General features: G+C 43.0%; 1 long non-coding RNA gene across 1 annotated transcript in view; it reads left to right on the top strand.

The window, feature by feature from the left end:
* LOC130579405 (uncharacterized) overlaps positions 1 to 10,820 on the top strand; it is a 52,076-nt gene extending 41,256 nt beyond the window's left edge. The window contains exons 4-7 of the long non-coding RNA XR_008965984.1: positions 4,011 to 4,074; positions 8,395 to 8,681; positions 10,350 to 10,660; positions 10,766 to 10,820. This is a non-coding gene — a long non-coding RNA (uncharacterized LOC130579405). The remainder of the gene's footprint in view (positions 1 to 4,010; positions 4,075 to 8,394; positions 8,682 to 10,349; positions 10,661 to 10,765) is intronic.
* The last annotated feature ends 1,438 nt before the right edge of the window (positions 10,821 to 12,258 follow it).

Here is a 12,258-nt window from a genome sequence, read left to right as displayed (position 1 = left end):
AAAATCAGGATACCAAAATTAATATTGTAAAGAAATATAGTTATTATGAATATTTTATAATTCAGCGGTTGAACCAACAGTAGGGAATGCTGCACATTATATAAGAGTGCAAGTCTTTGATTTGCATGTCTTTAGTGTAGGAATAAAGCTGTTTGGGAAAAAAAAAGGATCAGTTAAGCAATTTTGCTAAATGTATGAAAAATGAAATGTTATGAGATGAAGCATGTATTCATTACGAAATGAAATTGATGTTTGAAGCTAAAAAAAATTATTCAGGCCAAACATCATTTTGAATATGTTAGCAGATCATATCTTGATTTAGTTGTGTGTTTAGTGATAGCAGAAACCAAAGAGTTTCCATCTGGAGGGAAGAAGGAGAGTGGTGTTTGTGAATGACACAGGTTAACCTGGTCCTTTCTGCAGGAAAACAACACCAGCAGCAACAACTGTTTGTTTTAAACAGGAAAAATGTTGGAAGAGGTGGGGGTGAGAGGGGTTTTCTTTTTCAAAAGAGGAAATTTTGCTTTCCAGGCACATCTGTGCAGAAATGTTGATAGGTGAGGTGGATTCATTCCTCTGCAAGATGGTGGAAGGATCAGAGTTGTTAAGGTCTTGGGATGATTTTGGCTGGTGCCCTGCACTGCTCCAAGGGCATCCCAGCCCCATGGAGAACATCCCATTCCCACAGAAAACATCCCATTCCCATGGAGAACATCCCATTCCCATAGAGAACATCCCATTCCCATGGAGAACATCCCATTCCCACAGAAAACATCCCATTCCCATGGGGAACATCCCATTCCCACAGAGAACATCCCATTCCCATGGAGAAAATCCCATTCCCACAGAGAACATCCCATTCCATGGAAACATCCCATTCCCAAGGAGAACATCCCATTCCCACGGAGAACATCCCATTCCCACAGAGAAAATCCCATTCCCATGGAGAACATCCCATTCTCACAGAGAACATCCCATTCCATGGAAAACATCCCATTCCCACAGAGAACATCCATTCCCACAGAGAACATCCCATTCTCACGGAGAACATCCCATTCCCATGGAGAACATCCCATTCCCACCGAGAGCACTCCTCATCCCATGCTGCCCCTGCCCACCACCGTGGTGCCAAGGGGTGGACGATCCATGCCCGTGGTCCAGCTGGAATGTTCCAGATGGCTGCAGACACGAGTTCAGCTGTGATTTATGGACGGGCTCTGGGCAGGGCTGCTGCCCAAGCTGACCCCACACCACCAGCACCAGTGGCCAGTGCTGCTCCCACTGCTCCAGATGGCCGTGGTTGGCTGGGGCACAGCAGGAGAGGCTGTAACAACTCCAGATATCTGTGATTTAACACGGCCCAGCCTGAAATGTCGTTTATCAGCAGCTGGCAGAGCTCTGCCATGTASTCAGGAGTGTCAGGGTTTAACCTCTGTGGCACAGGCAGCAGGCACAGAGTGCTGGAGCAGCCTCCAGGAGTCAGTGGCTCCTGTTTTGTMTGTGCTGGGAAAGCTTTGGAGAGGRGCAGTCAGGATGAACTGACTGGGATCAGAGAATGTGGGTGTGTTCGAGATGCTGGGAGAGCTGGTTCCTCAGGAATAAGGTTGATGAATAAATTTTGGATGTGTTTCAGTCTGTGGAATGCAAGGGAGCAGGTGGCTGCCCAGCAGAGCCATCCCTGGCAGCCACAGCAGCTTCAGGGCAAGAGAAATTCAGGGGGAAATTCCTCTACAAAAGGTTGGAACAAGCTGCCMAGAGAGGTGGTGGATGCCCCATCCCTGGAAACATTCCAGTCAGGTTGGACAGGGCAGTGCTGGGACAGGGATCATCCTCACCCTGCCCAATACGGGAGCAATTTGGGCAAAACCTCCCCTTCACCTCCAGGAGGATGTTTGACTCTGCAATAAAAAGGGCTGAAATCCCCAACCCACTTTCCACTGCTGCAGGTTTTAGCCTGAGAGAGCAGACTCACCCATTTCTACAGCCTGAACTTTGCTGCAATGATTAACTTTTTACAAACAAGCCCAAAGCGGAACATTTAAATAAACAGGAACAAGCTTACAATCAGATGGCAGGTTTTYCTTTGATACCTCTTATAATGTCATCATTAGCTTATTAAAGCTTACCATGAGAAATCTCTTTCTCCTAATCTAAGCTCTTTCATACAGCTCCCCACTTTGATTGGCACCAAAATAAAATAACTAACCTATAAATTATAATGTACGGTTTAAATGATGGATAAACGCATTATTTGCAAGGATCAACATATGCAATTCCTAGAAAATAAAAAATATTTTACRAAGATAATAATAGGGCAGAACTCAGCTCTTTTTGTGAACATTCTCACTGCATACTGGTATTAGGTGATCCCTAAGGTCCCCTCCAACCCAAACTATTGTATGATCCTGTGATTATTTTTAGCAATCAAACAGATCTGGGGAAAAAAAGCTCGATGCCAACAGCCATTTCAATGTCAGCATCATGAGTCCCAGGTGAAAAATCCAAATCATAGAATCACAAAAATATTTGGGTTAAAAGGGRCCTYRAAGRTCACCTCATTCCAACCCTRCTGCTGTGRACAGGGAYCTTCCACCTGACCAGGTTGTTCCAAACCCCATCCAGCCAGAATTTGARCACTTCCARGGATCCAGGGGCAGCCACAGCTTCTCTGGGCACCCTGTGCCAGGGCCTCTTCACCTCTGCATCCTTCAGACAYCCCCAGCTTTGTGAGTTCTCAAGTAAATGTCTGTCATAAAATCCCYCCCAAAATCCCTGTCTGTCAGTTCATCCYCACTCACCTCTCTGCTGAGGTTGGMCAKGCTCTTCTCTTCCCCATCTTTCYCAAGCCAAGGAATGAAACTCCCTGAGCTCCCTGGAGAGGCTTTGTGCCTGGGTCAGTCCAGCTGGAGATCTGTCCCCAAGCTGGAGTGTCCCTGCAGTATTGCAGACACGAAAACCAAGTCATTTACCAGCAGAAAATAATGCACAATGGCTYCTTATAATCCGCCCGTTTGTTGGGAAAATGGGGATCTCCAGGGAGGAAAGGACTCTTCAACACTACTCTTCAACACTTTTTACAAACCCTATTTTAAATTCAGGTTTTAAATTCAGCTTTTCCATAGACTAATAACTGTTCCTTACTGGAAGGAGAACCTTGGATAAATGGAATTTGCTCTGTCAGGGCTCTGCCTTTGCTCGGTGGGGCCACCTCAGAGTGTTGGTGCTTTGTGGGTACCATTAATGGCTTTGAATTTGACTCTGCAAGTCCCAGCCTGGAAAAAGTGGCTCTTTGTCCCCAGAGTTTTGCAGCTTAGAATGAGTTAATAGCACATCTYAGGCTAGATCTGAGTGCATAATATAAATGACTAATTTGTTTCTCGAATTTAGCATTTCTCCTGCTTAGATTGTGATTTCTATGAATAATTTCCTGTATAAGGGTATTTTTCTTCTCTCTTTTTTCACGATGTGAGTTGAAAAAATATTTGGAAACTGAGGTGATTGTTACCTTTCAGTGCTGGGTGTTCATGGCATGTTTGTGGCCAATGCCTAAAATTCAGTTTCCAAGGCTGGAGGCAGCAAAAGGCAGGTTTTGTAGAGACAAAATGAGACCAAGGGAAATAAATTTCCATCCAGAAGACCAGRAACCCTTCTCAACAACAAAAACAACCAAAGGAACCAAAAGCCAACTTTTCCTCTGAATTTATAGCGTTTAATGCTGCAGGGAATTTGGGATCTTCACAAACTGYAACCCAAAATTTATTGGTGCCAAACCTTTTATGATCCGGGCCCRTTTGTGGTGGGAATGGGCTGCAGGTAAGGTCATGAGGAATTGAATTGTTTCTTTATTTTCCCTGTGTGGAATTCTCAAAAGCCAGTTGCCAACTGGGTTGGTAAATCACATCCTGCACAAATGTCTTGATAAAAATCTGAGACATCTTCAGCTATAGAAGAATCAGGGATGTCACAAGGAGGAAAATGATCCTTTTTCCRTCTTTGTTTACATTGAACAGGTTCCTTGTTTGGATTACTTTTTCCTTAGGATGTCATCGTTCTGGAAGCCCTGGGAAAAGCCAGGTAATATATACTTAAATATCCTTAGTCCTGTCCCACATCCATGTTTAAGATTAATGCAACAGGTACAATCAGCATCTCCGATTGTCTCATTTTCTCTTTTTGACCATAAATGTTAATGTAACTCTTTCTGCTTTATTTTCTTTAGAAAAATTCTGTTTATTACTCAAAATGAATATGCAGCAAATAGAAGTTTGCTCTAAATTAAATGGAAAATCCATTTTTTGCATATATTTTCTCTCATGTAATTAGATATCATCTTGTTAAAGGTAATCTGATTTTCAGCAGAGGAAAAGAGTTTTTCTTTATTTTTGCTTTACCTATGGGGATTTTTCATATTTTATAAAAGCTKTAGGTACAGGTAAAAATAAGGAAAGAGGAGGGCAGGTATTGGAGTGCTCRCTGAGCAGCTGATTTACAGAAATGGGGGTCCCCTGGGCCTGACTTSCAACCAAATGACCAAAACACTTTGCCTTTTATTTATTTATCCAGCTACTTAACACTTCTTACTGTTTCTCTTAAACGAATTAATTTACCCTACAAAGCACTGCCTGCAATAATCAATGACTCATTACACTGAAAGCCCCCAGGAAATACTAATTAAATGAAAAATGTGCAAGAGGAATGTGCAACTTTTGTATTTCTAACAACCCAGATATTCGGCGCTTTCTTTTTTTTCCTCATAAGTTACAGGAGAGGTTTTTGCCTTCAGCCACGGGGAGCTGAGGTGGTTTAGAGGGTGGTGATATTTCCCAGACATACCAAATCCAGTTCATTTATCATCAATATCCACGGGAAATAATAATCTGTTTATACATCACATTTCTCTGAGCTCGGCGAGGTTCTTGTTATGAATTCCTTCCAGCTGCTTTTCTCATTCCCACAGCARAATTGCATGGGAAGGGTTATCCCTTATCCATCACTTACTCCAACAATTATTGACTGATGGCCACTGGTAATTCCAASTCCCCGACAATCCTTGATAAAGGTTTTGTGTTGTTATTGTGCTCTAAAATGTCTCCTCACCCATAAAGGCCTTGAACTCCAGCTTGGATGGTTGACACAGCCACCTTTTTTGGGATCTTTGAATAGGAAAAGCTTAATAATATGGAAGATGAAGGTTTTATAAGCACAGAAATGATGAGAATAAGAATGGGTTCAAAAGTCTTGCTTTCTGCCCTTTGGTGAAGGGATGTCTGGAGCAATCGAGGTTTCTTTTACCCTGGTCCATGATTTTTGGAGAAAGCAGCCTAAGCAAAACCATGAAATAAAGCAATCAGAACAAGGTAAAGAAAAAAAAAAAAAAAACCCCAAAACCACCACCAGCACCAAAAACCCCTGGCTTTCAGCGAATTTCTCCCTCACCTGACTTTGGAATTCAGTGGGATTGATGGATCACAGCATTTCAGGAATTAGGTCTAAAATTCTGATATCTACAAAACATAAAAGAGGTTGAATTGTGTATATTTTGCCCTCAAATGATAATACATCCCTTGAAGACAATAGAAAAAAAATCATATGAAATTGTCTCTTTATTTGTAGGCACTTTAATATCAGAGGAGATTTGCTTCCAGCTAAGAAAACATTTGTTACAGAGCTAAAAATGTTTGATATGCTGCCGTATCAGATAAAGTTTGTTAGTGCACAGTGGCACAGTGCTGATAATTGAAGAACTCGCAGGATTTTCRGCAGTAAAAGATCCCCAGTGAGTGCTAAGCTCAGTGGGAAAATGTGATGTATAAATCTGCAGTGAGAGCAGAGGAACAGGAGGGGAGCAGCTCTGAACTCGTTCCTGGGAACCCCAAGCCACCGCCGAAGGATTTTAAAGAGAAATAAAAGGGAAGAGATGATATCTTGGGGCATAAAAGCTGTTTTCAAAGAATTTTCTTGTTAAATATAATGTTGGACARGAGCCCACGGAAATTCTCAACTCCCTGGAGACTCCTGCTGTCGCTTGGCATGATCTGGTCTAGCAGAGGAATCAGCCTCTAGCCCTGCCTAGTCCAGGAATATCGAATTCCATGAGGAAAAGTGGTGAAATGGTCACTGGAGGTATTGAGAGAGGTGGGAAAGGTCCAGGCAGGACAAAGTTGATGGATGAACTGGTTCCGTGTGATGGGATGAGGAACATCAACTTGTTAAGAGCTGATGGTGAGGATGAAGATTTGTTCTACCCAGAGTTATCCAGCTCTGGGTGATTTCACAAGGAAAGACGAGGCTGARCCTGGAAAGAGCCGGAGAGGGGAACAGCAAAACCACCAGAGGAATTTGACAACAAACTCCAGAGAGCAAAGGCAGTGCCACGGAGGGGGAGCCGCTCGGGCACCTGTTGTGACAGCTGTGACTAAGCACACAATGACCAGATCAGGGTGAATAACGAGACAATCTGCTCATTTAAGAGTGGATATACAAACCCAGCAGGGACGTGAAACTGTTTTGCTTTGTTTTACTGATAATGTGTTATTGGAGTCATGTCTCTGGCTGTGTCCTAGAGTGGGTTCAAAACAATTACTTACATAACACAGGATATATTTAAGTCAGGGAAAATCAGGGAGGGAGAAATGCATGTATCTCAATTTCTGGTTAAGAAGCGAAATGAAATTATGTTTTTCCGAACGCATTTATTGATTTCCGTTTTTCCTGTGTGGGGATCTCCGACTCAAGGGCTGGGTGCCCCTTGCAAAACTTGAACTGGAAAGTAATCAATGAAGGAGTCTGAGCCCTGTATCCATTCCTTCCCAGCAGCTGGTCCCTGCCCTAATAACTGCTAATTACTCTAAGAGTAAACTAAAAATAACTCAATCAGTGCATTCTCCAGAAATTGGAGCCCATCTCTGGAAGGTTCCAGATGGATCCACGATGGCCAGGCAATATTTGGTGCAACCCCTGAAGTGCCTTTCTCTTCTTCGCTGCTTTAGGAGTGGTCAGGTGTCTTCTGGATCAGCTTTGGCATTGATTTTGAGGTGGCAAATGTGCTGCTTTCACAAAATTTTCTCCCTAGGTGAAAGAATTTTCTGCTCACTCACAGAGCAGAGTAATGTGCGGGACAACAACAGGAAAACAAAAGGAAAAATCAAACTCCCAGAGCCAAGAAACAGCAGAACCCAGGTGCTGCAAACCTGATTCACAAGTAATAGCATGCCATGCAAGAGTGACCACCCCTGCTTTAATTTCAAGTGAAAACCATATTGAAAAACTTGGAATACAAAGACAAGATTCGTGGAATGTAAATACCTGGTGGGTGCAGTCAACCAGCACAAAATATCTTTGGAGGGAGCTGAAGCTCAGTCCCTGCTGGAGCTCCCTGAGCCCACAGATCATCACGTGCAGGGAGTAATTACAGCAGGGTTTGTCAACTAATTTGGTGGAGGGATGAATTCTTTATCTATTAATCAATGTAGGGAAGCATGAAGCACCTATGAACCATCCATCTCACTTTAGCTCCTTGTTTACCTTCAATTAGAATTGTTCTGATTTGATTGGGAAAAACGGAGGTACCCTGGAAGAGAGAGGTGGCAGCTGGAGCATCCTGGACAGCACTTCCTGCTGCAGGATCCTTGGGGAAATGGGTCCAGCAGTTTGGACTTTTATTTCCAAAATGAGAATCCATAAAATGCTCATAGGATAAGACCCCCAAATCAGAAGTAAATAAGAAGGATGGTCACAGTGTCAGTGCCTCACCCACATGAAGGAAGCTTGTAGCAGCGTGGATTCATTCATTTTTCATTTATACCTGCAGAGGGTCACTCCTCTTTCCTCAGTTTCCCCATTCCTTTATTTTATTTATGTAAAAGGAGGATATTTATCAGGAAAACTTCATTTCTTCACCTATTTCATTATCTACAGTTGAAACTGAGTGAGATCAAGGTTTCTTTTATTGTTTKTTTCAATCCCCTGCAAAATTGTTTACCTTTTCTTCCCATAATTTCCATGGGGTTTATAGGTAAGGCTGTAACACCTACACAGAGTTATGGGATGTTTTATAACTCATGTACAGTGCGTGATACAGATAAATGCAACTGCAAGCACAGAAAGCCCCAGTGGGTCACTTGCATTTAATTTCATTTTAGCTTGACTTTAAGTCAGTGATATTTTATTTTTTTTAATAAGAGAATTCTTTAAAATGCTTTTATAAAATGAAAAGTCCCGGCTAAACCTTGGAGTCCTACACACAAGTCTGGAAAACTGCAGCTTCACTAAAACCCRTACAGTAAATGTGCCGTTCCTTGGTGCATGCTTATTATGGGTAAATATTGTTCTCTGGGTAGTGCCTAGAAATTGTAATTAATTTCAAATACGCCCTCTTTTTGTCCAYGTATGCAGATTTCAAATCTGTGCCTGCGCCGGTTTTGACACCGTGCAATGAAGCATCCGAGCTCTCAGATGTCTGGCTCTTCCGAGTTGTGAAATGAGAAAACAAACAAACCCAACCATTCCAGCCCTGTCAATCTCCTTCTCAGTGGACAGATGCCCTGGTGCCAAAAAAGCTTCATCCCGTGATCCCACACCTCTTGGCAGTGCCAAAAATGAGCCGGAGATCTACTGGACGCAAAAGCACSGCGGTTCCTCACCTCGAAAAATGGTGTTTGTGGCCACGCTGGAGCTCCTGGGTGAGGCTGTGTGGGGAAAAYGTGCAAATTCATGTTCTTGCATGAGTAAGTGATTCCCAGATAATSCATGGGATCTGCTCCTGGAGGAAAGTGCCTCTGGACAGTGATGGATTAATGGGTGATGGCACAAGGTTGTGCATTGAGAGGTCTGGAATGAGCCAGGTACATTGGTAGAGTTTGTGGATTGCATTGTTAATTAATTAAATGGTATTATTAATGAAGATTTTAAATATTTTATTGGGTGCTGATCTGGTGGGAATTGACTGAACTTTCTAAGGAAAAGGGAGAGTTTGGTTTTTAACACATAACATGTAATGCAGTCTATGGCTGTGTTCCCTGGAAGGCGATCACCGCGTGTCCCAGCTCAGTGTCCTGTTGGGCACAGGATTTTTTGGAGTGGCACAAGGCTTCAGCCTGGTCTGTCCAAGCACTCCAGGGGACATCTTGATGGGCACAGTTCCAACAAAGCCCTGCCTTATGCTGAGAACCCCCCACGATGCAGAAAACCACCCTGGAAGCCTTGCAAGGAGTTTTTAAACCCCGCAGAACRCGCTGAATTTGTTGTACGGCAAACTGGCACCGGCTGAGCCCGTGACCTGCTTTGGTACAGCCGAGGTTTTCTTTCTGGCTCACGATTTGTTTTCAGTGTCACACGTGGCAGCCCAAGAAGCTGCAGCATTCAGGCCTTTTTTAATGAATTCCTATCCCTCGCATATTAGTGGGAATATTTCCACTGCAGCAAACACCATAAACAGTTTCCACACTGGGGTGTGTTATACTGCCACCAGAATTGGTTCTTCTGATGGTTCATTTCTTTTATGCTGAGAATTCAGGACCAATTCAGCTCGCTTTTATGCATCATTAGAGATTTACAATTACTTTGCTATAGTTTCTTTCTGGAAGCCTATCTCTCATGGTTAATGCTATGGGAGTCCTGTTGTGTGGAGGCTGCTATGAGCCACCTTATAGCAATAAAGCATTTGAGAAGGATTTGGAATTATGAGTGGCTAAATTCTCCGTGCAGCGCCTGTAATGCTGTTATCCCTTGCTGAGCTTGGGTTGAAACCTTTTTTTTTTTTCCCTTCTCCCCAAATTAGAAAAAAAAAAAAAAAAAGCTGTTTCTTTGAGAGGTTTTGAATCATTTACATGTGATTTTTTTTTGTTGAACCRCTGCAGTCAGAAATGAGGAATGGTGCGAATTTCCATTTGGATTTCATGATGCTTAAAATACATTTAGGTTGTATTAGTATATCATGAAAAGAAGGCCTTCTCTCTTTTTTTATCTCACTTTTTAAAAGTCTAATCATTATTTGGGACTTCGTTTTGATTTTTGTATTTTATGTGTRTTGCTAAAGCCAATAAATTTCACAAGCTCTGCCCTTGCACAATAAGCAGTGGATCTGCATGTGTTATAATCCACATAACTCACATTTTACATAAATACACTWTTGCACTGAAACAAACATGATATGCAGTGAATAACACAGGCCTGATCTAAAGGCCATTAAAATCAATGAAAAGATTTCAAATTAACTTTTATAGCCTTTAGATCAGGCTCTAAATAGGCAAATTACAGTTATGGAGTTTCCCATTTACATACCTGTGTGCTGCATTTAATATATTTTATGGAATTGAAATTACTTGGTCCTCTTTTTCATGCTTTTTTAGGCTAAGAATTTGCCAAGGGCATCAACAGCAGTTTTCCCAGGCTCCAGCACAAGGATTATGTAGTCAATCCACAAATGAGTCAAATCTTTGAAGAAAAGGACATGGTTATCAGAGAGGCTTTGACGACAGCAAGGACGGGAGCGCTATCTGCCTTTCTCCATCAGAGATTCCCATTCCCTCTCATTAACATACTCAGGACATCAGCACAGCCATCMCCCCCAGGGAATCGCTTCCAACTTTTGAGGGAATATGCACAAGACCTCGCCCCTGCGTTGTTTCAAACAGATCAAACCCCATCTGCCTCGTGTGAGGTTGGAAGAAAGGCTGGGGCGCAGCAGCGTTAGGGGAGGGACTCAAAGGTTGCGGGGWATTTTCCAATCCATTGTTATATCTTGGTAATCTTTCTTCCTTTACAGGGTTCTTCAATCCCACCGAGGATGTGATGCCTGTGAAAAGCTGCTGCTGCTGCTGCTGTAAGTGGGGAAAGGAGAAGCCTCTACCTGCTCTCTCCCTGTAATGAAAAACGCTTTTGGAGCAACACTGGAAATAAGCCATCAAAATATCTGATTAAACCCTCTTAGGAAACTCTCACTAATCACCTTCTCTGCTCTTGATGGAATGTATTTATGCATTATAAATACACTTACTATGTGTGTGTGCTCCATAAATCACACCCAGCACTTGTATATGATGTATAAGCACATTCTATAGAGCGCACACAAATACAGATGCCAAACTCCCACAGAGTTCATCACTGGAAAACGTTTGAAGGATCAGGTCCTTAATATTTAATGAGCAAGATGCTATTTCCTTCCTCAGCTTTTATCTCTGGTTTGGCACAGTCATTAAATGTGTTGTTTCCTCGCAAGATTATATAATTTATGACCTAATTTTAGACTTTTGTGTAACCGCGCTGGAACGCTCGTGGCGCATCCCGGTTTCTTCAGGCGGAGCGTTCCAGCGCCAGCTCCAGCACGACTTCTGTGAGCTGCCCGTCAGCAAGGAGTTACAGGCATGAAAGGAAAAMAGCCCAACAATATTCAGGCAGCGTTACAGGATTAGTTTGTGCTGGTTTTTTGCTCTTTAAAAAAATATGATTTAGCAGCATTTCCAAAGCCGTCTGCGGGGCTGGCAGGAATCCCCAGGTAAGACAGGCAGCACCCAGCAACTCCTATTCCTGACAATATTTTCATGCAGCTGCTTCTGACTTTCAGACTGCTCTGGGACAAATTTCTGCAGCCCTCAGGGCAGGAAGGGTTGTCCAGAGGTGGGGAAAGATGACAYTCTGTGTTCTAAAATCACTGCCAGCCCCTCTGGAATTTCCTCCCAGCACCAGTCTGGCTGCTGGGCTGATTTTTTGCTGCACAAGGTGTTGCTGGATAACTCTGAAATTAATCATCCTAAAGCAGCAGCCACTTGGGGTTTCTTTTTTGTGTTTTGTATGTGTCCAGAGCAATTCAGAGACGCTGTAAATAGTGCCATGAGCTTCAGGTATTTTGTCAATTTAAACCATATTGTTGGGACYACTCTTTCATCAGATTTAATATATTGGCTGTTGCACTAATGCACTTTGAGAGCATTTCATTCTGGCATTCCACGGGGAAGTGGCTGGTGGTTGGGGAAGGATTCAATGCTTCCTTGCAGTGCTGTTTGGAGGAGTTTCCATGTTTCTCCACCTTATTCTGAATATCCAGCCTGGATGGCAGAGTTGGGGGGCAGCATCCCCAGATCTGCAGCAGGAGAAACAGGGACCACGTCCATGCAGCCCAACACTCCCCTTGAACACAACAGCATGCACGGGGGAATGCTGGTGCCTACATGAAAGAAAAAACATCCTTATGAAAGAACATTAATTCTTGGATTAAGAAAAATTAGGGGAGTTTGTCTGCTTGGTTTTAATGGAGCAGTT

The sequence above is a fragment of the Malurus melanocephalus genome, unplaced genomic scaffold, assembly GCF_030028575.1.
Source record: "Malurus melanocephalus ecotype Western Australia unplaced genomic scaffold, MMel_1.1 scaffold_272, whole genome shotgun sequence".
Lineage (NCBI taxonomy): Eukaryota > Metazoa > Chordata > Aves > Passeriformes > Maluridae > Malurus > Malurus melanocephalus.
This window is presented reverse-complemented; position numbering and strand designations above follow the sequence as displayed.